Raw genomic sequence first — 25018 nt, forward strand, 5'->3', positions numbered from 1 at the left:
AAATACCTAGGCCTCTCTCCATGAACATTCTCTGCTCGCTCTCTGATACCACTTTGTTTTATTCGCATCATGGAATGCGGAGGTCCTTGGCTGGACCATCAAGTATTGCCCATTCCTAATTGCCCCTTGAGAAGGTGGTGGTAAGCTGCATTCTTGAACCACTGCAGTCCATGTGGGGTAGGTAATCCCACAGTGCTGTTAGGAAGGGAGTTCCAGGAATTTGACCCAGCGACAGTGAAGGAAAGATGATATTCTTCAAGTCAGGATGGTGTGTGGCTTGGAGGGGCATCAGCAGGTGGTGATGTTCCCACGAAAATGCTGCCCTTGTCCTTCTAGGTGGCAGAGGTTGCGGATTTGGAATGTGCTTTCGAAGGAACCTTGGGGCATTGCTGCAGTGCATCTTGTAGATTGGTGCACACTGCTGCCACTGTGCGTTCGTTGTGAAAGGAGTGAATGGTAGTAGATGGGGTGCCAATAAAGCGGGCTGCTTTGTCTTGGATGGTGTTCAGCTTTTTGAGTGTTGTTGGAGCTGCACTCACCCAGGCAAGTGGAGAGTATTCCATCACACTCCTGACTTGTGCCTTGTAGGTGGTGGACAGGCTTTTGTGAGTCCGGAGGTGAGTTACTCGCAGCAGGATTCCCAGCCTCTGACCTGCTCTTGTAACCACGGTATTTATCTGGCTACTCCAGTTCAGTTTATGGTCAATGGCAAACTGCAAGATTTTGATAGTGAGGGATTGAGCGATCGTGATGTCATTGACTGCCAAGGAGAGTTGGCCATTTCCTGGCACTTGTATGGCGCAAATGTTACTTGCCAATTATCAGCGCATTGTGAAAGTCCCCGTCCTCACTCTGTCTCCTTAGCGACAGATTCCGCCCGCGCTCAGAAACCATAGCAACAGGATCTGCCCCCACACTGTCTCCATCGCCATAGGCCTTGCCAGAGTTCAGACACAATTAAGCCACCCCCACCCCGCTCTGCCTCCATAAAGAAAGGACGCACGCCCTCTCTGTCACAGTGGAGACAGGCCTCGCTCCTTCCAGGTCACCTCGCAGCGGGTTACATCTCCAACCTATGTCCATAGTGGCAGGCTCCACCCCATTCCGCCACCATAGCGACAGACCTCACCTCACTCTGTCACGTTAGCGAGAGGCCGCGCCCCATGGTAGCGTGTGATAGTGATTCATTTCCTCTCATTATTGACAGAATTTCACAATTGTAGTGAAGGGATATTTCAGCACATTCTTCAATTGCTCTCTGAAATGAGTCTGGGTCACGGCATAAATCGCAGTGTTTGTGCAGCAACTCAGGAGTTGCAGCATGAAAGCCAATTCCTGCACAAAATCAGGTAGATATACAGACACAGACACAAACCCCAGACCCCACATCCGCCACCATATCGAATTCACCATAAACACAACCCATAGCAGGATGAAATTGGCCGAGATAACTAACAGTAAAATGATGGATTTCCTTCGGCTCTCTATCTCTGGGTCTCTGCGATTCTCGCCACTCCTGTGAGCCTGGAGTCTCCTGCGTCCTCTGCTGTTCACTAAAATGTGTCTGATGGTGAGAGCATTGAGCAGCAGAATCACCACAAATGGGAGCGCCGGGGTTAGAATGTTGTGGAAGACCTCGACTGTTCCCCAAACCCGAGAGAACCAAACATCGACTGTTACCTGGCAAAACCAGGGGTAGTTCCCCAGCCTATACTCATCTGTTAGCATAAAAGACCAGAAGATCTTCTTTCAACAGCTCAACGCAGTCACTGTTCCCAGAACCACAGCTGCCGTTTTCTCAGTACAATATTTACTTTTCAGCTTCTGGCAACAAATGGCCACAAATCGATCAAAGGTGAAAGTGACAGTGAACCAGATAGAACAGGCTGTGGCTGCATAAAGCAGGACGGCGTGGATATTACACATGGGGATGGACTCCAGGAACTGAAACTGTTCCCAATAAACAATGGGAATGTGCCTCATTATCAGGTCGAGGATAATGACCAGTAGATCCGCCGTTGCCATGGCCACCAGGTAGCGAGTGACACATTTGGAGAGACCGCACTTTCACCGAGACATGATCCTAATCGTAAGCAAGTTAACTGTGAGGAAGGGAAATAAACAGAGAAATTATATATCAGGCTGGGAGCAAAGAATTAAGGACTTATTGAGATTTATAAATGTGTTCCTGTATCCAGTGACATATTGAAATGATTGGACATGAAAAAAGAAACAAAAAAGTCTGTGGTATGGTGGAAGGAAGGAGTGATTAAATGACAAAAGGATGACATTGAAATTGTTAAACTCCATGTTGATCTTAATCCCCACCCCCCTTTCCCTGCCTGGTTTAAAAACTGTTCCAACTGTAATCTCCCCTTGTTCTAATAAAGGGTCAATGAATGAAACAAATACTCTGTTTCTCTCTCCACAGATGCTGCCACACCTGCGGAACATTTCCAGCATTTTCTGTTTTTATTTCTGATTTACAGCAATGGCAGCATTTTGCTCTTGTACAGAAAGTTAAACGTTGGACTGACTGAGAGATTTCCTCACCTGTGGCAGGCAGAACGGAATTCATTTATTTCAAAGCAATAATTGGGAATGCGTCTTCTAAATAAATCAATGAAAGAACTAATCTCAATCGTCACTCACTTAACTGTAAGCTAGGGGAATGATCGGGAAATATATATCGGGTTGGGAGTCAAAACAACAGTTTGAAGGCGATCGGAGTGACATTTGTGCATATTTTACCACATTCATTATGTATCTAATTATTGTTTCAATGAGAGGGATTTCTGCTGGAGAGAGAAATTTAGCTGAATGTCGTGGAGACAGCGGAGCTGTTTCCAGGGGTCAGAAAACGTGAGGGGAACCTCGTCTTGGGAATTGAGAGCCATTACCCGGTCTAATTCAGTAGCACTCGAGCAATTTACTGCGCGGCGCCATGGCCCCATCCCTTTGAGATAGGGATCCCGCCTGCCAAAGCTGCTGAACAATCAGACGACCAGCATCTCAGTAAGACAGACAGTGCTACAGGGAACAGTGGGACTGCCAGTACTACACAGCGCCTGAGTTCAGCACCGTCTCTGGAGCCATGGACTTGAGGCAAGTGTGGTTTACGACACCAGGGCCAGTTAGTGACTCAGTGCCACTGCCAGTACTACACAAGGCCTGGGACGAGGGCTATCGCTAGAGATCCTGGACCCCAGCTAAGTGTGGTGGGGTTGCCAGGGACGGTCAGGTAGTGAGGGGCACAGCTGGTACTACACCAGGCCCGAGCCCATGCCTACTGTTGCTGAGTATGGACCCCAGGTAAGTGTTCTGAGGTCGCTGGGACTGGAAAGGGGGCGGAGGCCACTGCTGGATCTACTGCATTCCTGGGAACTGGAACATCACTGGTATCCCAGATCCTAGCTAAGTGTAGGGGTTTACGGGGGGCACTCAGAGGGTGGGGCCCATTGCATCACACCAGGTCTGGAAACAGTTGCATTGCTGCTGCCCCACACCGCAGTTTAATGTGGTGGGGTTTCAGGGACAGTCAGGGACCGGGAGCCAGTGTCCATACTGCACAAGACCTGGGACAAGGAACATCACTGGAGGTCGGTTCCCAGAGATATGTGGTGTGGTAGCCGGGATCAGTCACGGAACGGTGACCACTGCCTGAAAACAGGACCTTCGCTGGAAACTCATAGCCAAGAAGATTGGTGCACTGTTGCATGGGTCTGTAAAAAAGAGGGGAGCACTGCTAGTACAAGACCAGGACTGGGGCCAGGGCCATCCTGGACAACCAGACACCAGGTATGTGTGGCAGGGCAGCTGGGGCTCGTTACGGCTGAGGGCAACTGCCGGAAGTGCACCAGTCCTTGGAGCAGGACCATCGCTGGATTCTCAGAATCCAGGAAGGTGAAGGGGGTGGGGGCAGGTGCAGCCAGGGCCAGTCAGGGAGTGGGGATCACTGCTGGTACACCAGGCCTTGGACCAGGAGCGGCCTTGGAGTACCAGACCCCAAGTAAGTGCGGTGAGGTTGTTGGTGCCAGTCCGGTAGCCCCTGGAAGCTGGTTGAGGGTAGTCGTTGAGTACAGGAGTGTTTAATGTCGAAGCAGCCTTTGCTGCCGGGAGTCCATCCATGGGCCACAGATTGCACACGGAGGGGTCCTGCTCCAATCCTACAGTGAGGCTCTCTTGTTTTACTGGGCGGCCTGCACAAGTAGCAGGGCTACAGTCAGTAGCCACAGTCAGTGTATAACAGTGGCGTCAGCGAGAGACAGACCAGCAGACAGTCCAGTTCAGAGCGGATCGAACTGGGGCCAATGTTGCAGGAAACTAGAGAAGTAGAGAGTGCTTTAAACTAAACAAGGCGGGCGATGGATCAAGCTTATGTACATGAAGCGAATCAAGGGTTATAGTCATGGCAGGACAGCAAGATAATAAAATGTGAAATGAAGGTTAGAGAATGGCAGGGAGTGACACAGAGAAAAGCCTAAGAATGGACCAGCGTTCGAGACTAGATGTTACAATGATAAGCAAAAGGCAAAATGAAAGGCTATGTATCTGAATGCACGTAGCATTCAAAAAAAAAGTAGATGAATTGATAGTGTCACAAGTGTGATTTTTTAAAGCGAAGAATTTTGTGTGCTTTTGAGAACTGATAGAAAGGATTTTTTTGTGAATATTGAATGCTGAAACTTGGCGAGTGAACTGAGTGGGAGAGACTGCAAGGCACCTGTTCCAAACAACAGTAAGGGAAATGACAGGTCACGTGACATATTGTTAGTGTTCATTAATTTCTTTCTTTGTGAATGATCAGTGAACTGGATAGGCAGGAAGGAGAACAGACTGGCTGGCACCTTGTTTTTGCAGACCGGGGGTGGGGGGTGGAATCATTCTCTGAAGGAGAAGGTTGCCTCTCTTGTTACAAAAAAATAAGTTCTACATTTGGGTTAGTGTCTTTGGTCTGCTTGGCGGGAGAAAAGGTTCCCTGGGCAGGAAAAGCCACAGAGAAAGAGGAATTGATGCTCTCCGTGGAGAGAGTCTCCGTTGCTGAGAGGAAGCCCTGCATTTTTTTTTTAAACTTGCAGATTCGTATTGCCTCCAGCCTCTGAGGAATCTCTGCCTCAGGAGTGATTCCTGTTTTCGGAGATGCTGAAAGCTCAAGAAAGCTTCTATTGCTGGATTGTTATTTCAAAACCCAGGTAGACCTGTTGTTACACACTTTGCAGAAAGAGCTGTGTGATGTCTGCTGCAGGCAAAGTGCTGTGAACACCTAGACGTCACAGAATGTTCATCATCCTCGCCTGGAGAGACATCCAGTGGCATCCGACTATTCAACTCAGAGACACCTCACTGGCCCAGAAATACCCTACCAGAACGTGAAAACCTAATTATTTTATTATTCCTAAGAAGCAGTTGAAATTCAAAACATCCTTTTATAACCAGTTAAAAGTTTTGTTTTCTTGAATGTCTACGTGTGTGCATGAGGGTTAGGAAGAATAAGATTTTTTTTACATCTAGAGTTCTTTCATTGTTTTTTAAATCACAGTTTATCAATAAATAGCTAATTTTGTCGTTTTGTACAACAAACTAATTTGGTATGCTTTATTCTGGGGGATACTTCGGGTGTTTGATTTGACTATTTTCCAATAGACGGGAAACTCCACTAATATGCTATGACTTATAAATTAGTGGGACTGAATTGACAGTGCAGTACTCCCGCCTTGATCATAACATATTAATTGGGGGTTCATGTGGGGATCGTTTCCTATGCGAATTACGTTAATTGTGAGGGGAGTAATAATTTGAAAGAGAAAAAAAAAAAGAACCAGTTTTCTTTTATAAGGTTAAAATCTATAACATTGGAATGGCATTAGCAGCTGCTGAAGTTTATTTTTAATTTTTTTTGCTGTGGGGTGGGGCGGGGAATGTGTCCCTCAGTGACTTGAAAACTTTAACCAAATTTGAACTGAAAGATTTGGTAGCACAATTGGGGTTCAATTTGAAATCAGGTACTAAAAATAAGAGATAATTGACAACATTGTTCAACATTTGCAACTGCAAGATGAAGAAGAAGAAGAAGAAGAAGAAGAAGAAGAAGAAGAAGAAGAAGAAGAAGAAGAAGAAGAAGAAGAAGAAAACAAGTCAAAGGGTGATGCAGTAGAATTGGCTAAGATTCAGTTAGAAATGAAAAAAAAACTGAGCAGAAGAAGGACGAAGAAATCTTAAGACTGAGAAAGAATTGACAATAAAAATAAAGCTTGAATTTGAAAAAGAGGGAATTTAACTTAAAGACATGGAACGAAGACAAAGGTGTAGTACTGACTCCAGGGGAAATTCTGGTCAAAATGAATCTGAATACAGCCCAGGAACAAGCGAAACTGTGCTTAAATTTATAGAAGTTGTCCTTAAGTTTGAGGAAATGGAGGCCGAGGCATTTTTCATTTCTTTTGAAAAAATAGCCAAACAATTGAACTGGACAAATGAAAGCTGGACAGTGTTTATGCAAAACAGCTTGTTAGGCAGAGCTCATGAAGTTTAAACCATGCTTCCTGAAGAGGCTTCTGCAGATTATGAGATGGCAAAAAAGGGCTATTCTCGCTGTGTTTGATTTAGTCCCTGAATCTTATCGACAGAAGGTTCTTCTTGTCAAAAGGAAAAATAATTTCATATCCCTCAGGTAAGGCAGGCACACCCATCATAATGCTTAAGGATACAGGAACAACCAAATTGTTTTTCTGGGGAAAGGTATAACATTTCCACCAGAGAGCGCAATGAACGCTAAAGGTTTAGTATATGGTATTATTGGGGTGTATATGCCCATACCTTTGCATCGAGTGCATCTAGACACTGACCTAATGCCTGGAACAACAACTGGCAAAGCTGTCCATACTTTGCCAGTAGAGGGAGTTGACGAAGTCCTGGGGAATATTTGGCCAGAGGAAGTGTGTCAGTTTCTTCTGCAGTCACGGAGAAACCAGGTGAAGTTAAAGAAACAGAACAATTACGGAAACAAGTTCCAGGAATATTTCCTGCATGTGCAGTAACCCGAACAATGGCTAAACAAGTTCCACTTTTGGAGGTGAAATTAACCACAGACAGACAACCGAGTATCTGAAACTGTCTTTGGAATTTAGATAGTCCAAATGAGATGTTTAACAAGTCTTCTTTAATCACAGTACAACACGCTCTTCTAAAGTACATAGAAGTGGGGCTCATTCAAAGAGGAAATAGTGAGAGTTCAGAGTTAACATGTACCCACTAAGATGAAGGGGAGGACCAACAATTTAAAGGAACCCTAGATTACAAGGGATTTAGAGGATTGGATCAGGAAAAAAAGAGGCTTATAGCAGATTCGAAGTGCCGAAAACAGCGCAGGCACTACAGGAGTATAGAAAGTGTAGGGGTTGCTTAAAAAAAGTAATTAAGAGATTTAAGAGCGGACAAGAAAAAAGCCCCAACGGGCAAGATAAAGATTAACCCTACGGAGTTTTTAAAGCATATTAAGGGCAAGTGAATAACCAAGGAAAGAGCTGGGCCCATTAGGGACCAAAGTGTCAATCTGTGTGTGGAGCCGGAGGACATAGGTGAGGTTTTAAATAATTACTTTGCATCTGTGTTCACTATGGAGAAGGATGATATAGGTGTAGAGATCAGGGAGGAGCATTGTGATATATTTGAACATATTAGCATTGAAAGGGAGGAAGTGTGTCAGTTTTAGGGGGCTTAAAAAGTGGATAAATCTCCAGAACCAGATGAGATAGAAGGGTAGCAGGGATAATCCAGGTAATTATAGACCGGTGAGCCTGACGTCAGTGGTAGGGAAGCTGATGGAGAAGATACTGAGGGATAGGATCTATTCCCATTTGGAAGAAAATGGGCTTATCAGTGAGAGGCAACATGGTTTTGTGCAGGGAAGGTCATGTCTTACCAACTTAATAGAATTCTTTGAGGAAGTGACAAAGTTGATTGATGAGGGAAGGGCTGTAGATGTCATATACATGGACTTCAGTAAGGCGTTTGATAATTTTCCCCATGGTAGACTGATGGAGAAAGTGAAGGCGCATGGGGTCCAAGGTGTGCTAGCTAGATGTATAACGAACTGGCTGGGCAACAAGAGAGTAGCAGTGGAAGGGAGTTTCTCAAACTGGAGACGTGTGACCAGTGGTGTTCCACAGGGATCCGTGCTGGGACCACTGTCGTTTGTGATATACATAAATGATTTAGAGGAAAGTATAGCTGGACTGATTAGCAAATTTGCAGACGACACTAAGATTGGTGGAGTAGCAGATAGTGAAGGGGACTGTCAGAGAATACAGCAGAATATAGATAGACTGGAGAGTTGGGCAGAGAAATGGCAGATGGAGTTCAAACAGGGCAAATGCGAGGTGATGCATTTTGGAAGATCCAATTCAAGAGTGAAGTATACAGTAAATGGAAAAGTCCTGGGGAAAATTGATGTCCAGAGAGATTTGGGTGTTCAGGTCCATTGTTCCCTGAAGGTGGCAACGCAGGTAAATAGAGTGGCCAAGAAGGCATACGGCATGCTTTCCTTCAGCGGACGGGGTATTGAGTACAAGAATTGGCAGGCCATGTTACAGTTGTATAGGACTTTGGTTCGGCCACATTTGGAATACTGCGTGCAGTTCTGGTCGCCACACTAACAAAAGGATGTGGATGCTTTGGAGAGGACGCAGAGGAGGTTCACCAGGATGTTGCCTGGTATGGAGGGCGCTAGCTATGAAGAGAGGTTGATTAGATTAGGATTATTTTCATTAGAAAGGCGGAGGTTGAGGGGGGACCTGATTGAGGTGTACAAAATCATGAGAGGTATAGACAGGTTGGATGGCAAGAAGCGTTTTCCCAGAGTGGGGGCATCAATTACTAGGGGACACAAGTTCAAAGTGAGAGGGGAAAAGTTTAGGGGGGATATGCGTGGAAAGTTCTTTACGCAGAGGGTGGTGGGTGCCTGGTACGCCTTGCCAGCGGAGGTGGTAGACGCGGGCACGACAGCGTCATTTAAGATGTTTCTAGACAGATACCTGAATGGGCAGGAAGTAAAGAGATACAGACCCTTAGAAAATAGGCGTCATGTTTAGATAGAGGATCTGGATCGGCGCAGGCTTGGAAGGCCGAATGGTCTATTCCTGTGCTGTAATTTTCTTTGTTCTTTGAGATGTGTCCCAGAGGCAAATGAGGAGATAGCAGGGGCTCTTGTCACACATTTTCAAAACCTCTGTGGTCACAGGAGAGGTACCAGAGAACTGGAGGACAGCGAATGTGGTACCATTATTCAAGAATGGCAGTCGGGATAAACCAGATAATTACAGGCCTTTGAGTTAACAGCAGTGGTTGGGAAACTATTGGAAAAGTTATGAGACACAGGATGAATTTGGAGAGGTCGGGATTAAACAGGCATAGTCAGCATGGCTTTGTTGGAGGAGATCGTGTCTAACTAACTCGATTGAATTTTTCGAGGTGGTGACTAGATGTGCAGATGAGGGTAAAGCATTCGATGTAGTCTACATGGACTTCAGTAAGGCTTTAGATAAGGTCCCGCATGGGAGATTGGTTAAGAACGTAAGAGCTCATGGGATTCAGGGCAAATTGTCTCCAAAATTGGCTTAGTGGCAGGAGGCAGAGGGTACTGGCTGAGAGTTGTATTTGTGAGTGGAAGCCTATGACAAGTCGTGTACTATAGGGATCGGTGCTGATACCCTTGCTGTTTGTAGTATACATTGTGTCACACCACATGGTCTTTATCAGTGTCCAGTCATACCACACAGTGTAATGGATACTCAAAAAACTTCACAGACACTAGTGAACCACTAATGGCCACTGTTTCTAACTTTTCAGTTCAACTTGCTGAAGTGCTGTTCTGTAGGGACACTTGGAATGAACACATGAAACAACTTGGAGACTATGTTTGGAAGTTTGAAATTCGCTGAATGGGAAGAAGATATGTGGTAAAAGTTAAAAACCAATATGCCAAAATATTCAGATGGAGCTTATTGTTGCAACCATTTGATTTGAAGATTGTACACATTTCGGGGGCGGGGGGTGGGGGGTGGTGATGAAACATTGTAGTTGCCGATGCTTTGTCACGAATGTAACGTTAGTGAGTTACATGAATAACAATGGTACAAAGCAAAATTGTGTTATCTACCAGTGGAGTAAATGGGGGCATGAATGCGTAAATATATTCCGATAGTTTTTTTTACGTCTGATTTGCATGGTAATGAAACATATTAAAGAAGGTCGTTTCATTTTACCAAGGTGTCACAAGAGTTTTGTTGTTTTTGTTTTGAACTCTACGAATTCGTAAAGCTTTTAAAAACTGAGAAAAAAATAACTTTTCTCTGTGAAAATTGAATGCTAAAACTTGGAGGTTGAACTAAATGGGGCAGATTCCAAGTCTCCTGTTGCAAATGGAGAAGCAATTCTATCCCCAACATGTCTTCATCCCACCCGGTGTGATACTGATGCACACAGGGAGCAGGAAAGGCCTAAGTCTATCACCGGCCAGTTGCAATCCCTCCCGGTGTGATACTGACCCACACAGCGAGCAGGAAAGGCCCAGTTATATCCCCAGCTTGTGCTAATACACTGGCAGTGCTACTGACCACAGTACACATTTTAGTAACGATGCAATTCTTTCCCTGACCTGTGTTGAACCCACCTGGAATGTTATTGGCCACCACACACAGAGTATTAGAGACGCAATTATGTCCCCAGAGAGAGGGCAGAATGTCGGTGATTGTGCTGCAATTTGTTTGGGTGATGTGCCTGCCATAGCTGAATAGCTGGAGGTATGTGGAGGAGGTGACAGATAAGTGTGAGGCTGTCATCAGTGGAAAATGTGTGAGAGTGAGATGAAGTATGTAAATGCTAGGCGTCAGTCCTGAGTGTTAGGGACTGCTGATGGCTCAGTGATGGTTGTGTCGTGATTTGAGAAGTATTAGAGTTTGGTGGTTTTGGGGGCAGAAGTTGCAATGTGGAGATGAATTCACTGACATTGACCACCCGTGTAAGTTCATTAAACTTCTTCTAGCACTGCTGCCCTCGGAGCCAGACTTCTCGCATTGACCTCCCTGACCACCTGTTCCCAGCTCCTTCGGAGGGCATTTCCTGAGGGTCTCCGCTTTACCCCACGCAAACATTGCCTCAGCCTCCTTGACTAAGGCCTCCACCGACACATCCGTGAACCACAGATCCCTCCCTCTGCCCTCGTATTCCATTTGCCTTGACTCAAATTGTAGCATTCACAGTCAGCAGCAGCAGCCTCCTGTGAAACCGTGCGTTGGGACAGACTACCTTTAAGAGCTGTACCCTGGCTGATACAGGAGCCAGTTCCACACACAGTTAGGCCTTTGTTAAGCGTGCAGAGAGACAGCAGCGCGGGTAGAATTCATGGAAATGAAGAGGCTGTATGAAGTTTGTGTATTACCTGCCTCAACAGTAACGGGTATGGACAGATCACGAATCACAACCCCTACTCACAAAAAACAGCACAAAACCGACTCTATTTTCCTTTGTTTCATTCTTACTTTATTTCCCTCTCTCTCTCTCCCTCCCTCATTCTCCATCCTCTGTCTCTTGTTCATGGAATCAGAGATTGATGCAGCAGAGAAGAAGGATATTCGGCCCATTGTGTCAGCGCTGTCATACGAACATACGAGCATAGATACGTACGAATTAGAAGCAGAAGCAGGCTATTCGGCCCTATAGCATGCTCTGCCGTTCAATAAGGCCATGGCTGATCTGTTTGTGTCTCGGATTCCACACTCCCATCTACCCCGACAACCTTTGATTCCCTTGCCTAACAACAATCTACCTCCCTCTGCCTTAAGAATATTCAATGACCCCCGCCTGCACCACCTTCTGAGACAGAGTTTCAAAGTCACATAACCCTGTGAGAGAAAAAAAATCGCCTCATCTCTGTCCTAAAATGGCGACAGCTAATTTTAAAACAGTGCCCCCTGGTAATGGACTCAGCCACAAGAGAAAACATCCTCTGTACATCTACCTTATTAAGACCGTTCAGGTTCGTACATACTTCAATCTAGTCTCCCCTCACTCTTCTGAATTCCAGTGAAAAGAAGCCCCTGTTTTCCAACCTTTCCATATAAGGCCACCCTTTCATTCCAGGTATCAATCTAATAAACCTTCTCTTTACCGCCTCCAACGTATTTACATCATTCCTTAAATAAGGAGACCAAAACTGCACACAATATTTGAGATGTAGCCCCAGCAATGCCGTGTGCAACTGAACCATAAATTCCTTAATTTGATTTTCAATTCCTCTTGTAATCAAGAATAGCATTCTATTAGCCTTCTTTATGATTTGCTGTAACTGCATACTAACTTTTTATGACATAATCTAGAACATCTAGAATGCTCTGCACCTCGGAATTCCGCAGTCAATCTACTTTTAAGCAATTCTCTGATTTTTATTTAATCTTCCTGCCAAAGTGAGCTTCACATTGTCCCACATTATTCTCCCTCTGCCAATTTTGTTGCCCACTCACTCAACCTGTCTATATTATATCTATGTTAATCTTTCTCCAAGCCTAGTAGTCCAGTTCACTTTAGTTAGCTCAGCTTTCATGCCCAGATAGATTCCCTTATTTAAGTTTAAAATATTAGTCTTAGACCTACTCTTCTCTCTGTCGAACTGGATGTTAAATTCAATCATAGTGTGCTCGCTGCTACCTAGAAGGGCCGTTACTATGAGATCATTAATTCATCCTGACACATTACACAATACCAAGTCTAATATAACCTGCTGTCTGGTTGGCTCCAGAACATGTTGCTCTAAGAAACTATCACAAAGCTTTCTATGACTCCTCATTCAGACTAATGTTGTCAATCTGATTTTTCCAGTTTATATGTAGATTAAAATCACGCATGATTATTGCAATCCTTTTATTGCAGGAACCCAACATTTATTCTTGTATACTTCGTCCTATATTATGGTTACTGTTAGCGGGCAGGTTGACCACTCCCACTGGTGACTTATTACTCCTACTATTCCTCATCTCCAACCAAAATGATTCTACATCCTTATCTCCTGAACCAACGTCATCTCTAAATATTGCACGAAATCCATCCTTTATTGACCATGCTAGCCCTCCAGCGTTACCTAGCTTCCTGGACTTCATAAAGGTCATATACCCCTCAATATTCAGGAGCCAATCCTTGTCATCCTGCAGCTATGTCCACGTAATGGCTATCAGATCGTTTTCATTTGCTTCAATGTGTGCTTTTGTTAAGAGCAACGCTGGAGTAATGCACTGTTAATTCACTCCCACTACTGCACACTACTGCAGCACCTGTGGAAGAGCCAGTCACTCGAGAATTGGCCTTTATAGTCACTCCAGGCGCTGCTCCACACTCCACTGACCACCTCCAGGCGCTTACCCATTGTCTCTCGAGATAAGAGGCCCAAAAGAAAAAGGTTGACGAACAGTCCCAGATAGGCGTTCGCAGTACTTTGAATGCAGCAGGCGTCACACCGATCTTTCAGCAAAGGGTGCAACAACAGGTCGACCTTTAATAGTAATCTTGCAATAGAAGCTTTCTTCAGCTTTCAGGATCTCCCATAACGTAAAAGGCAACAAGAATCACTCCTTAGCCAGAGATTTTCCAGAGACTGGCAGCAATAGGAATCTTCTAGCTTTAAAAAAAAATGCAGGGCTTCCTCTCAGCAAAGGAGACTTTCTCCACAGAGAGCGGCAACTCCTCTTTATCTGGGTTATTTCCAATCCATGGGTCTTTTTGTCTCTCCAGGCAGACCACAGCCACCACCTCAAGTGTAACATTTCTTGTTTTACAAGAGAAGAAAGCCTTCTCTTTCAGGCAGATGTATTTTTTCTCCGTTCTGCAAAATACAGGTCCTAACCATTTTGTTCTGCCTCCTGCCTGTCAATGTAAAGTTTACAGAGGGAATTTAAGAACTTAGGATCTAGGCAGCTGAAGGTATGGCAACCAATGGTAGAGTAATTCAAATCAGTGATGGTCAAGAATCTGGAATGAAGTGAGCAGTGGTGTTCGGGGGTTGCTTTCAAGAGGAGATTATAGAGTCAGGGAGAGGTGAGGCGATGGTGGAAACGAAAACACAGATTTAAGTTTTAAAATGGAGGCATTGCTTGACCAGGAAACAATGTAGGCCAGTGAGCATAGGGGTCATGTCTGAGTGGGACATGGTGTGAGACGGAGGGCAGTGTTTTGGATCACATCAAGTTTTGGAGGGTAGAATATTGGAGACCAGTCAGTTCTTTGTTGTAATAGTCAAGGCTAGAGGTAACAAAAGTAAGGCTGAGTGTTTCAGCAGCAGAGAAGCGGGAAAGGGTGAATTCGGGCGATGTTACGTGGGTGGAATTAGACTGGTTTAGTGATGGTATGAACATTTGGTCAGAAGCTCATCTCAGGTTCAACAGTCACACTAAGTTTCTCTAAACAGTCTTGTTCAGTCGCAGACAGCTGCAAAGGAGCCTGTAGCTAGGAAGCGTTGTCATCAATGGCTTCAGTCTTCCCAATATGTAATTAGCAAGGCCGATATGTGAGGTAATATATTTTGGGAGGATGAATGAGGATAAGCAATACAAACTAAATGGTGCAACTACAAATGGGGTGCAAGAGTAGTGATGTAAATGCACAATTCTTGAAAGATGACACAAAAGGTTAACAAAGCAGTTAATAAAGCACATAGGTCCAGAGGCTTTATAATGGAGGCAAAGAGCACAAAGACCGGGAAGTTATGCCCAACCTACAGAAAACATTCGATAGGCCCCACCTGGATTATTGAGTTCAACACTGGGCACCACATTTTAGGTAGGATGTGAAGGATTTGGAGACGTTTCTGAAGAAATTCACTGGGGTACCTCTAGGGATGATTGATTACAGTTAAGTAGATATATTGGAGAAGCTGGGGTTGCTCTCCTTAAGGCAGAGGCGTTTCAGAAAAGATTTGATAGAGGTCTTTAGCGTTATAAAGTATTTAGTCAAATTAAAACAAGATAAACTTTTTCCAATATCGGACGTGCCAATCGCCAGCACTTTGCTGACATCCATCGATCACTGGGAGATGATGGACATGCAGCAAATCCATTTGCTATGGGATATTTTCATACCGGTGTTGTTTAGCTTGATGGATGAAGTGATCAATCAATGAGAGGCATGTTCTGTCAAAAGTGCTGCATGTGAGGTTGTTATCGGGTGTCGTTGTGGGGGTGCAGTTTTTGGTATTGGCATCTGTTGTCAAGCTGGTGTAGCCATTGATTGTCATGGCGGTGCATGCAACCCAGAGGCAATATCACCATTTTATTCTGCTGTTAGCCTGTGTCTTCAGATGTGACAATCAATGTTTATGACCTTCATGTCACTCCTGCAAGCATCCTTGAAGTGGAGTTTTGGCCGTCCTGATGGTCTTCTGGTTTGCATTATCTTCCCATATACAATATCCGGTGTCAGTCATCCAAACTGCGAACGTGCCTGAGACAGTAAAGTCACCTCCACTTGATGAAGGCTAGTATACTTGGGATATTTGCCTTCGAGAGGAGAGCTGTTAACACGAGGAGACAGATTTAAGGTGACTGGCAGAAACAGCAGAGGTAACACGAGAAAAATCTATTTGATGCAATGAGTCATTCGGATTTGGAATACACTGTCTGAGGGGGGGGTGGATACAAATTGAACAGTAACCATCCAAACAGATGCAGATAAATATCTGAAGGAAAATAAAAATGCAAGGAAATAGAGGATGTACCAGAATTGGAGCTATGAGCATACGAATTAGGAGCATTAGTAGACCACTAGGCGCATAGAGCCTTCTCCACCATTGAATAAGTTCATAGCTGAACTGATTACACCACGTTTCCACCTACCTCCGATATGCTTTCACTCACTTGCTTATCAAGAATCTATCTACCTCTTCCTTAAAAGTATTAAAAGGCTCTGCTTCCATCGCCTTTTGAGGAAGAGAATTCCATGATACTCTGAGAGAGAGAAAAAAAAATCCTCATCGCTGTCTTATTTGGGCGACCCCCTACTTTTGAACAGTGATGCCTAGTTCTATATTCTCCCACAAGGAGAAACATCCTTTTCACATCCACCCAATCAAGATTCCTCAGGATCTTACATGTTTTAAACGAGTCGCCTTTTACTCTTCTAAGTTCCAATGGATACATGTCTTGTGTCCAATCTTTCCTCGTAAGACAGCTCGCCCATTCCAGATATTAGTCTAGTAAAATTTCTCTGTACTATCTCCAATGCATTTACATTCTTCCTTAAATAAGGAGATCAGTACTTTGCACAGTACTCCAGATGTGATCTCACCAGTGCCCTGTGTAGCTGAAGCATAACCTCCCTACTTTAGTATTCAATTTCCCTCACGATAAACAATAGCATTCTATTAGCTTTCCTAATTACGTGCTGTACCTGCACAATAACCTTATGCGATTCATGGACTAGGGCACCAAGATCCCTCTGCATCTCAGAGCTCTGCAATCTCTCACAATTTAGATAGTATGCTTCTTTTTTATTCTTCCTGCCAAAGTGGACAATTTCACACTTTCCCATATTATACTACATTTGCCAGGTCTTACTCACTTAACCTGTCTATTGCCCTATGTAGCCCCCTTTAAGTCCTCTTCACAAGTTACTTTCCTACCTATCTTTGTGTCATCAGAAAATTTAGCAACCATATCCTCGGTCCCTTTATCTACGTCACTTATATAAATTGCAACAATTTGAGGCCCCAGCACTGATCCATGTGTCAAATCACTCGTTCCATCGTGCCAGCCAGAAAATTACTTATTTATGCCTATTCTCTGTTTCCTGTTAGCTAGCCAATCTTCTATCCATAAAAATATGTTACTTCCTACACCATGAGCATTTATTTTCTGCAATAATCTTAGATGTGGCACCTTATCAAATGCCTTCTGGAAATATAAGTACAATACATCCACTGGTCCCCCTTTACCACAGCACATGTAACTCCTTCAAAGAACTTCAATAAATTGGTTAATCTTGATTTCCCTTTCAAAAAATCATGCCGATTCTGCCTGACTGGCTTGATTTTTTCTAAATGCCCTGCTATAATGTCTTTATCAATAGCTTCCAACATTTTCCCTAAGACAGTTGTTAAGCTAACTGGCCTGTAGTTCCCTGCTTCCTGATTCCCTCCCCTTTAGAAGAAAGGAGTCACATTCACGATTTCCCAATCTAACAAAACCTTCCCCGAATCAAGGGAACCCTAGCAAAACTGGAGTCATGCGAATCAGGGGAAACGTTCTCTGCTGGTTGGAGTCGTACATAGCACAAAGGAAGATGGTTGTGGCTGTTGGAGGTCAATCATTACAGGTCCAGGACAACACTGCACGAGCTCCTCAGGGTAGTGTCCTAAGTGCAACCATCTTCAGTTGCTTCATCAACGACCTGCCTCCATCATACGGTCAGAATCAGATATATTCGTTAATGATTGCACAGTGTTTAGTACCATGTGTCACTGTTCAGGTACTGAAGCGGTTCGTTCCTACACGCAGCAATACCTCGACAAAAACAACCTTGGTCTGATCACTGGCAAGTGACATTCACACCACACAAGCCAGGAGCGTAATGGAATAATCTTCACTTGCCTGGATGACTGCAGGTCCAAAACCACCCAAGACGTTTAAACCATTCAGGACGAAGCAGCCCGATTCATGAACACCTCAACCACCACCTTCAACATGCACTCCCATTCAACATCAAGGGAGCCCGAAAACCATCTACAAGGGAATGCAAACATTCTCTACAGGCATGCAGTTATTAATCAGGTGGTGCGAGGTGGAGTAGTGCGTATTAGACAAAAATAGGGCAATTTATGCTTAGAGGTGCAGGGCAAGGTAAATATACTTAACGAGTACTTCATATCGCTGTTTATTTAGAAAGAGGCATGTGACACAATATCAGTGGAAATGAACAGAGTGGAGGCAATGCATCGGGTAACAATTGATAGGGAGGAGGTACCGGAAAGGCTGGCTACACTTAAGGTAGATAAGCCATCTGGTCCGGATGGCTTGCATCCCAGGTTGGGGAAGGAAATCGTGCTGAGATAACAGAAGGGCTTGCCATAATATTACAATATTCCATAGATGGGAGAGGTGCCAAAGGATTACAGAGCGGCAAATGTGACACCCTTATACCAGAAAGGGTGCAGGGACCGTCCTCGCGATTGAAGACCAATTAGTCCAACATTAATGCTCAGTAAGTGTTTAGAAACAATTATCAGGGAAAATATCAAGAGACACCTGGAAAGGTTGAGTTAATAAGGATATCAAGCACTGCTTTGTGGAAGGAACATCATGCTTGAATTATCTAACAGAATTTTCAGAAAGAAAGTTGGTGAAGGTAATGCAGTGGTTGATGTCCATTTGCATTTGAAGGAAGCATTTGATAAATTACCAGATAGAGGCTGGTTAACAAAATTGTGGCTCATGGAATAGGAGGGTCAGTATCCAATAGGTGAAAAATAAAATGTGCCATGGCAGTAAACAGCGTGTCATGTTAAAAGGTTATTGATTTCAGACCGGAGGATGGTAGACAGGAGTGATCCGCAAATATCATGGCTAGGACCACTGTTTTTTCTATTATTATTTTTGTTGTTTTAAATGACAGGAAACGTGTAATATACGATAGAATTTCAACATTTTCCGACGATAACAAACTTGGAGGAGTGACCGACAATGACGATGATCTGAACCGCCTGCAACACGACAAAGTTAGGCTAGCACAATAGGCAGACAATTGGCAGATAGAATTTGATATAGCCATGCGGGAGGTGCAGGAACAGAGGAATTGGCGCTCCATGTGCAGTGATCTTTGAAGTTGGCAGAACAGAATGAGAGTATTTTTAGTAAAGCTTATGGATTCTTGGGCTTCATAAATAGAACAATAGCGAAGAAAAACAGAGAAGGTATAATGAAAATTTATAAAGCTCTGTTTATCCCCCAAGTGGACTGCCAGTTCTTATCACCACACTTTAGGAAGGATGTGAGGATGCTTGAAGAGGATGCATAAGACATTTAGCAGAATGGTTTCAGGATGGGTTTTTTTTTAGTTACAAAGTTAGGTTGCAAAAGCTATTGTTCTTCTGGCTGGTGCAAAGAAGATTGAGATTTGATCGAGGTATACTATATTATGCTGGACTTAAGTAAGGCTGACAAGGTAAAATTGTTCCCATTAAGTAATGGCACAAGAATCGGAGACACAGATTGAAGATTTTGGGCAAGAGATGCAAAGGGAATGTGAAGAAGAACTTTTTTTTATGCAGCGGTTGGTAATGACCTGGAAATAAGGGTGATGGATGCGGAGACAAATCAATGATATAAAAAAAAAATTGGATGAGCACTTGCAGAAAATGTACTTGCAGGGATATGGGCATTGTACAGGCAAGTTGAGCTGATTGTATTGCTCTGCAGAGAGCCTGCATTCTGAATGGCCTCCTTCCATGTCATAGCTCTATGCCTCCAGCACTGGTGCAATGTTGCAGCAGTGTGCACCATATACAAGTTGAACTGTCGCAACTCACCAGGCATCCTTAAAAAGCACCTTCCAAACCTGCAAACTCTACCAGTTAGAAAGGCAAGGGGAGCAGATGCATGGGAATACCACCACCTTAAATTTCCCCTCCAAGCCACACACCATTCTGACTTGGAATTATGTCGTCGTTACTTCACTGCCATTGATTAAAAATCGTGGAACTCCCTTCCTAACAGCACTGTGTATATAGCTGCACTAATTAGATGGCAGTGGTTCAAGAAAACAGATCGCCACGACCTTTTCAAGAACAATTAGGCATGGGCAGTAAATGCTGCTCTGGCCAGCGACGCCCACATCCCATAACAAATATAATATTCTATAGCCACAGGGGTAACACTGTGTAGCAGCACTAGACAAGTCAGGGAGGAAGGAATCCAGGAAATATGCGACCTGCCTCGTCCTCCTTCTCCTCCTGAAGGTGGCCTCCTGATGCCTGGTTCCAATGTCTGTGATGGTGATGATATGAAAGGTACAGCAGAACACCTTGAACTTGGGCCCCTGCGCCGGTGTGTACCGGAGGGCTCCTCCTGAGCGGTTCAGCAATCGGAAGCATTGATACCTCTCGGTGTTGGTCTGCTCCACCGTGTTCCTGGTGGTTCTATTGTTCAGGTTATGCTTGGGTCATTTTCACGTGATTGGTTGGTGGCAGGGGAAGGGTGGGAAGCGTTGGGAGGTTATGAGCCGTCTATAGGGAGGATAACTTTGTCTCTGAGGAGCCTCATCCTGATTCTCTGCACAGGCCGAAGATAGAGCGAATGGCCAACGGCTTCAGAATGCAGGTAACGTGGTTGCTGCCAGGATACTGAATAGTCACCAACATGATGTACTGGTCACATACCAACTGAACACCAATGGAGTGAGAGTTATTTCACCTCCGGTACCTCAACCTATTGACATGAAGCCCCCACATAGACACGTATACCGTCAGGAATTCCACTTTCCCGGCAAAACCACAGGTCATTTCATCTTGCTTTCACTCCTGATGGAGAAAATGATGTATTCATCACATACGTCATAGATAGCCTCTGCCATCTAGTGTATATATCAATGGCCAGCATACTAGAAATGTCACGTGCTCCCACCTGGAAAAAAAACTGAATGTATAAACGTCCAATCAAACTGTGACATTCATAGCCACTGGCAGCTCCGTCCTTACCCTGCTGTCAATTTGCAGGTCGTGTTGCAGGAGATGGCACGCTCTGCGACCATCTCCTTAAAGAATCAGAGTCGCCTCACACATTGCTCCTTGGTCAGTGGTAGGTAGGAAAAGTCCTCTGGAAACCCCGGGGTGGGAAAGACACAGCCCTCTCCTCTTCCATCTTTGCAAAGCCACCCCTCTCTACACCCTCTGCTCCATTTGTTGGTCATGTTGCAGACCCAGATGCACTGTAACTACTGTGCTCATACCTCACCCACAGTTGGTTACCAAATCCTCTGTCCTCCTTGAATGTCTGCAACAGCTCACAATGCAACCTCCAGAAAACCATCCACAGCACCTCCACTAAATTTACAACTGCTGAGGTAAGTCAAAAGGCCCTCACCTGCAAATTAGATGTCTGCTCCTTTTAAATATGGCTGGAAGTGTGTTCCTCGTGCAATTAACGAATACAGGCCATCAGTGAACATGTACAAACCAAGTTAAAACACGTGTGCCAATGCTGCTGGAATGCTCTGATCACCATGAAAGTCCACTGGGCAGAATCCGTAAGTGGCTTTCAAGGCTTCTATGCTGCATAGCCTCGGCACCAGTGGTGCCACGGATCCCAGAATTGCAGCCACAGAGAAATCCAGAGCCAGAACAATTCACGTTTAAAAATGACCTGCAGAAATACTCTAAGGGAGAGAAAAAATGTAGGAAAATTGGAAACGGACAGGAGAATGAGACTAAAATAAAAGCAAAATACTGCGGTTGCTGGAAATCTGAAATAAAAGCAAGAAATGCTGGAACCACTCAACAGGTCTGGCAGCATCTGTGAAAAGAGAAGCAGAGTTAACGTTTCGGGTCAGTGACCCTTCTTCGGAACTGACAAATATTAGAAAAGTCACAGGTTATAAGCAAGTGAGGTGGGGGTGGGGCAAGAGATAACAAAGGAGGTCTAGATTGGACCAGGCCACATAGCTGACCAAAAGGTCACGGAGCAAATGCAAACAATATGTTAATGGTGTGTTGAAAGACAAAGCATTAGTACAGATTAGGTGTTAATACACTGAATATTGAACAGCAGCAAGTGTAAACCTGAAAAAAAAACAGTGTTTAAGCAAACTGAACAAACAAGGAGAATGAGACTAACTGGTGGGATGGGGGTCATAAAGACATCTGAGCACAAGAATAAGAATAACACATTTGGTGTGCTACTAGACCAAGAACAACTGTAGATAAGTGAGCACAGGGGTTATGAATGATCAGCATTTTGTAAGAGTTAGGATACTGGCAGCAGAGATTTCGATCGGCTGTGGTTTATGTAAGTTTGTAACTGAGACTCTTTTCTGGGGAGCATTAGGATAGTCGAGTCTTGATTTAACAAGGAGGTAGATGGTGACTGAAGGAGCAGATTGCCTAAGGAGGTGATAGCAGACAAGATTGATGATGGACAGGATACTGTATTGTAACTCAGCTCAGGCTGCAATCGATTGGTGAGAAACTGAGCAGTCTGTTTCAGCCTCATATATTGGCAGATTCATTGGATGGAGACAAAGTTTGCATTAGGGACTGAAAACAATGGCTTCAATCTCCCTAATTCTTAAATAACAAGGACAGTAATGTATTGAACTGTGATTTGCGCATGCAATAGCTGGATATGAAGACTAGCCAGGGGCACCAACAGCAGCAAAGTTGTGACAGTAAATTAAAAGAACACTAATGCAGTTCGCAATGGTTTATAGAGTTAATAGCTGAAGAAAGAGGTTTACCAGGAATGACAACAGTAACAAAGAGGGCAGAATAAATGCCTAGATCAGTACTGCAGTTAAAGATGGTTTATAGAATTAAAAGCTGGATAGAGAGTGACTTACCAGGGACACCAACAATAGTGAGGATGAGATAGTAAATGCACTGAATAATCTTCAGTGCATCAGTGATCCGCCACTCTAGTGGTATCGAATCATCAGCTGCAGTAAGACTGTAAAACCAATAAGACAAACTCTTGCCCATTGTTGGAACATTCCAATCTGCTGTTCTCAAATTCTGTCCCATTGTTGTGACATTCCAATCAATTGTTCTCAGAATCTGACTCACTGTTGTTACGTTCCAATCTGCTGTTCTCACTTTCTGATCGATCCTCTCCCTCGATCTAAAGGCACTGGTCTTGTTAATGCCAGTATTGATGTTCCCACTAACACTACAGGATAACACATTGAAAGGAGTACTTTATTAATAAAAGCAGGAAACCCTCCAGGGACACAATTTGGTTACATGGAGACTGATATTAATTACAGTCACTGAACAAACTGATTCAGTTAACCCCTTTCAATCCAACACTTTTTGTGCCACTATAAAGAATAGCATTTACCCGATCTTGATGGGATGTATGAGGCGTGCTGATGGAAATAATGGTGGAAATAGCAGAGACACTGGCCAGAATCTGTCAATCCTCCTTGGATATGAGAGTAGTGACAGATGACTCCTGATTGACAAATGTTTTTTTTAGAGATACGGCACTGAAACAGGCCCTTCGGCCCACCGAGTATGTGCCGACCATCAACCACCCATTTATACTAATCCTACACTAATCCCATATTCCTACAACATCCCCACCTGTCCCTATATTCCCCTACCACCTACCTCTACTAGGGACAATTTATAATGGCCAATTTACCGACAAACTGCAAGTCTTTTGGTGGTGGAAGGAAACCGGAGCACCCGGTGAAAACCCACGCAGACACAGGGAGAACTTGCAAACTCCACACAGGCAGTACACAGAATTGAACCCGGGTCGCTGGAGCTTTGAAGCTGTGGTGCGAACCACTGTGCCACTGTTGCACTCTGTTTGCAAAAAAATGGAGATGTGGGTAAACTCTGTCATTACAGTTCCAGCAGCCTAACGTCGGTGTAACATTGGGAAACTTTGACTGTCTATAATCTGTGGACAAGTTATATGTGCCTTGGAAAAAAAAACAACAAAAAACTTGAGTTTGCAAATGACAAGCAGCCAGGATATATTAATGTCAATCATGTCTGACAAAATATGATCGAGTTCTACAATGACGTAATCGAGTATGGTGTGGAAGGTAACATGGTTAATATTACTTATATGGACTTTCACATGTCACGTGATCAAATGCAAGCGAATGGAATTCTTTGGAAACAAGCACTCCATGGTTCAAATCGCTAGTGACCATGTGGATATGACATTGGCTAAGAAGCAGAAAGCATTATCATGAAATTATGCATCAGGTTGGGAGGAACAGCAACAGTTGAAGGAGTTTGTGGTGACATGTTTGCATTTGTTACCACAATCAGTTTGTATCAAATACCAGTGACAGGCATTTCTGCTGGAGGCAGGGAGCTGAATTTAATGGAACCAGTGTGGTTCCTGATCACGGGCCGAAAATATGAGGGGAACTTCGTATTTGTCAACATCCCTATATTATATTATTTTTATATTAGAGATACAGCACTGAAACAGGCCCTTCGGCCCACCGAGTCTGTGCCGAACATCAACCACCCATTTATACTAATCCTACACTAATCCCATATTCCCACCAAACATCCCCACCTGTCCCTATATATCCCTACCACCTACCTATACTAGTGACAATTTTATAATGGCCAATTTACCTATCAACCTGCAAGTCTTTTGGCTTGTGGGAGGAAACCGGAGCACCCGGAGAAAACCCACGCAGACACAGGGAGAACTTGCAAACTCCACACAGGCAGTACCCGGAATCGAACCCGGGTCCCTGGAGCTGTGAGGCTGCGGTGCTAACCACTGCGCCACTGTGCCGCCCTATAATGATGGGGATTCTGCCTGCCAAAGCTGCTGCACAATCAGAGGGCCAGCAGCTCAGTATTATCGGCAACGCCATTGGAAGCAGTGGAACTGCCAGTACTACAGCAGATTTGGGGACAGAACCATCGCTGGAGCCCTAGGTCCTAGCTCAATGTGGTGGGGACAACAGGACCAGTCAGATAGTCGGGGTCACTGCTGGTAATTCACCAGGCCGGAGACAAGGGCCATGACTGGAGACCCGGACACCAGGCAAGTGTTGCGGATCACCCGGGCCTGCAGGTAGCTGGGGCACTGCTGGTACTACAGTAGGCCAGTGCCCACACCCACTGCTGCAGAGTGTTTTGGCGTAACTAGGGACGGTCAGGGAACGGGGTCCACTGCTGGATTCACTGCAATCCTGGGACCTTGCCCATCACTGGATTCCTAGACCCAAAATAAGTGTACGGGTTTAGCGGAGCGTACTGCCGGTATTTCACAAGCTCTGGGACCAGATGCAT

At 44.5% G+C, this 25018-nt stretch overlaps 1 pseudogene; it reads right to left on the bottom strand.

The window, feature by feature from the left end:
• Positions 1-1197: 1197 nt before the first annotated feature.
• LOC137362773 (probable G-protein coupled receptor 139) lies at positions 1198-25018 on the bottom strand (annotated as a pseudogene).

Source organism: Heterodontus francisci, unplaced genomic scaffold (assembly GCF_036365525.1).
Source record: "Heterodontus francisci isolate sHetFra1 unplaced genomic scaffold, sHetFra1.hap1 HAP1_SCAFFOLD_237, whole genome shotgun sequence".
In the NCBI taxonomy this organism is placed as follows: domain Eukaryota; kingdom Metazoa; phylum Chordata; class Chondrichthyes; order Heterodontiformes; family Heterodontidae; genus Heterodontus; species Heterodontus francisci.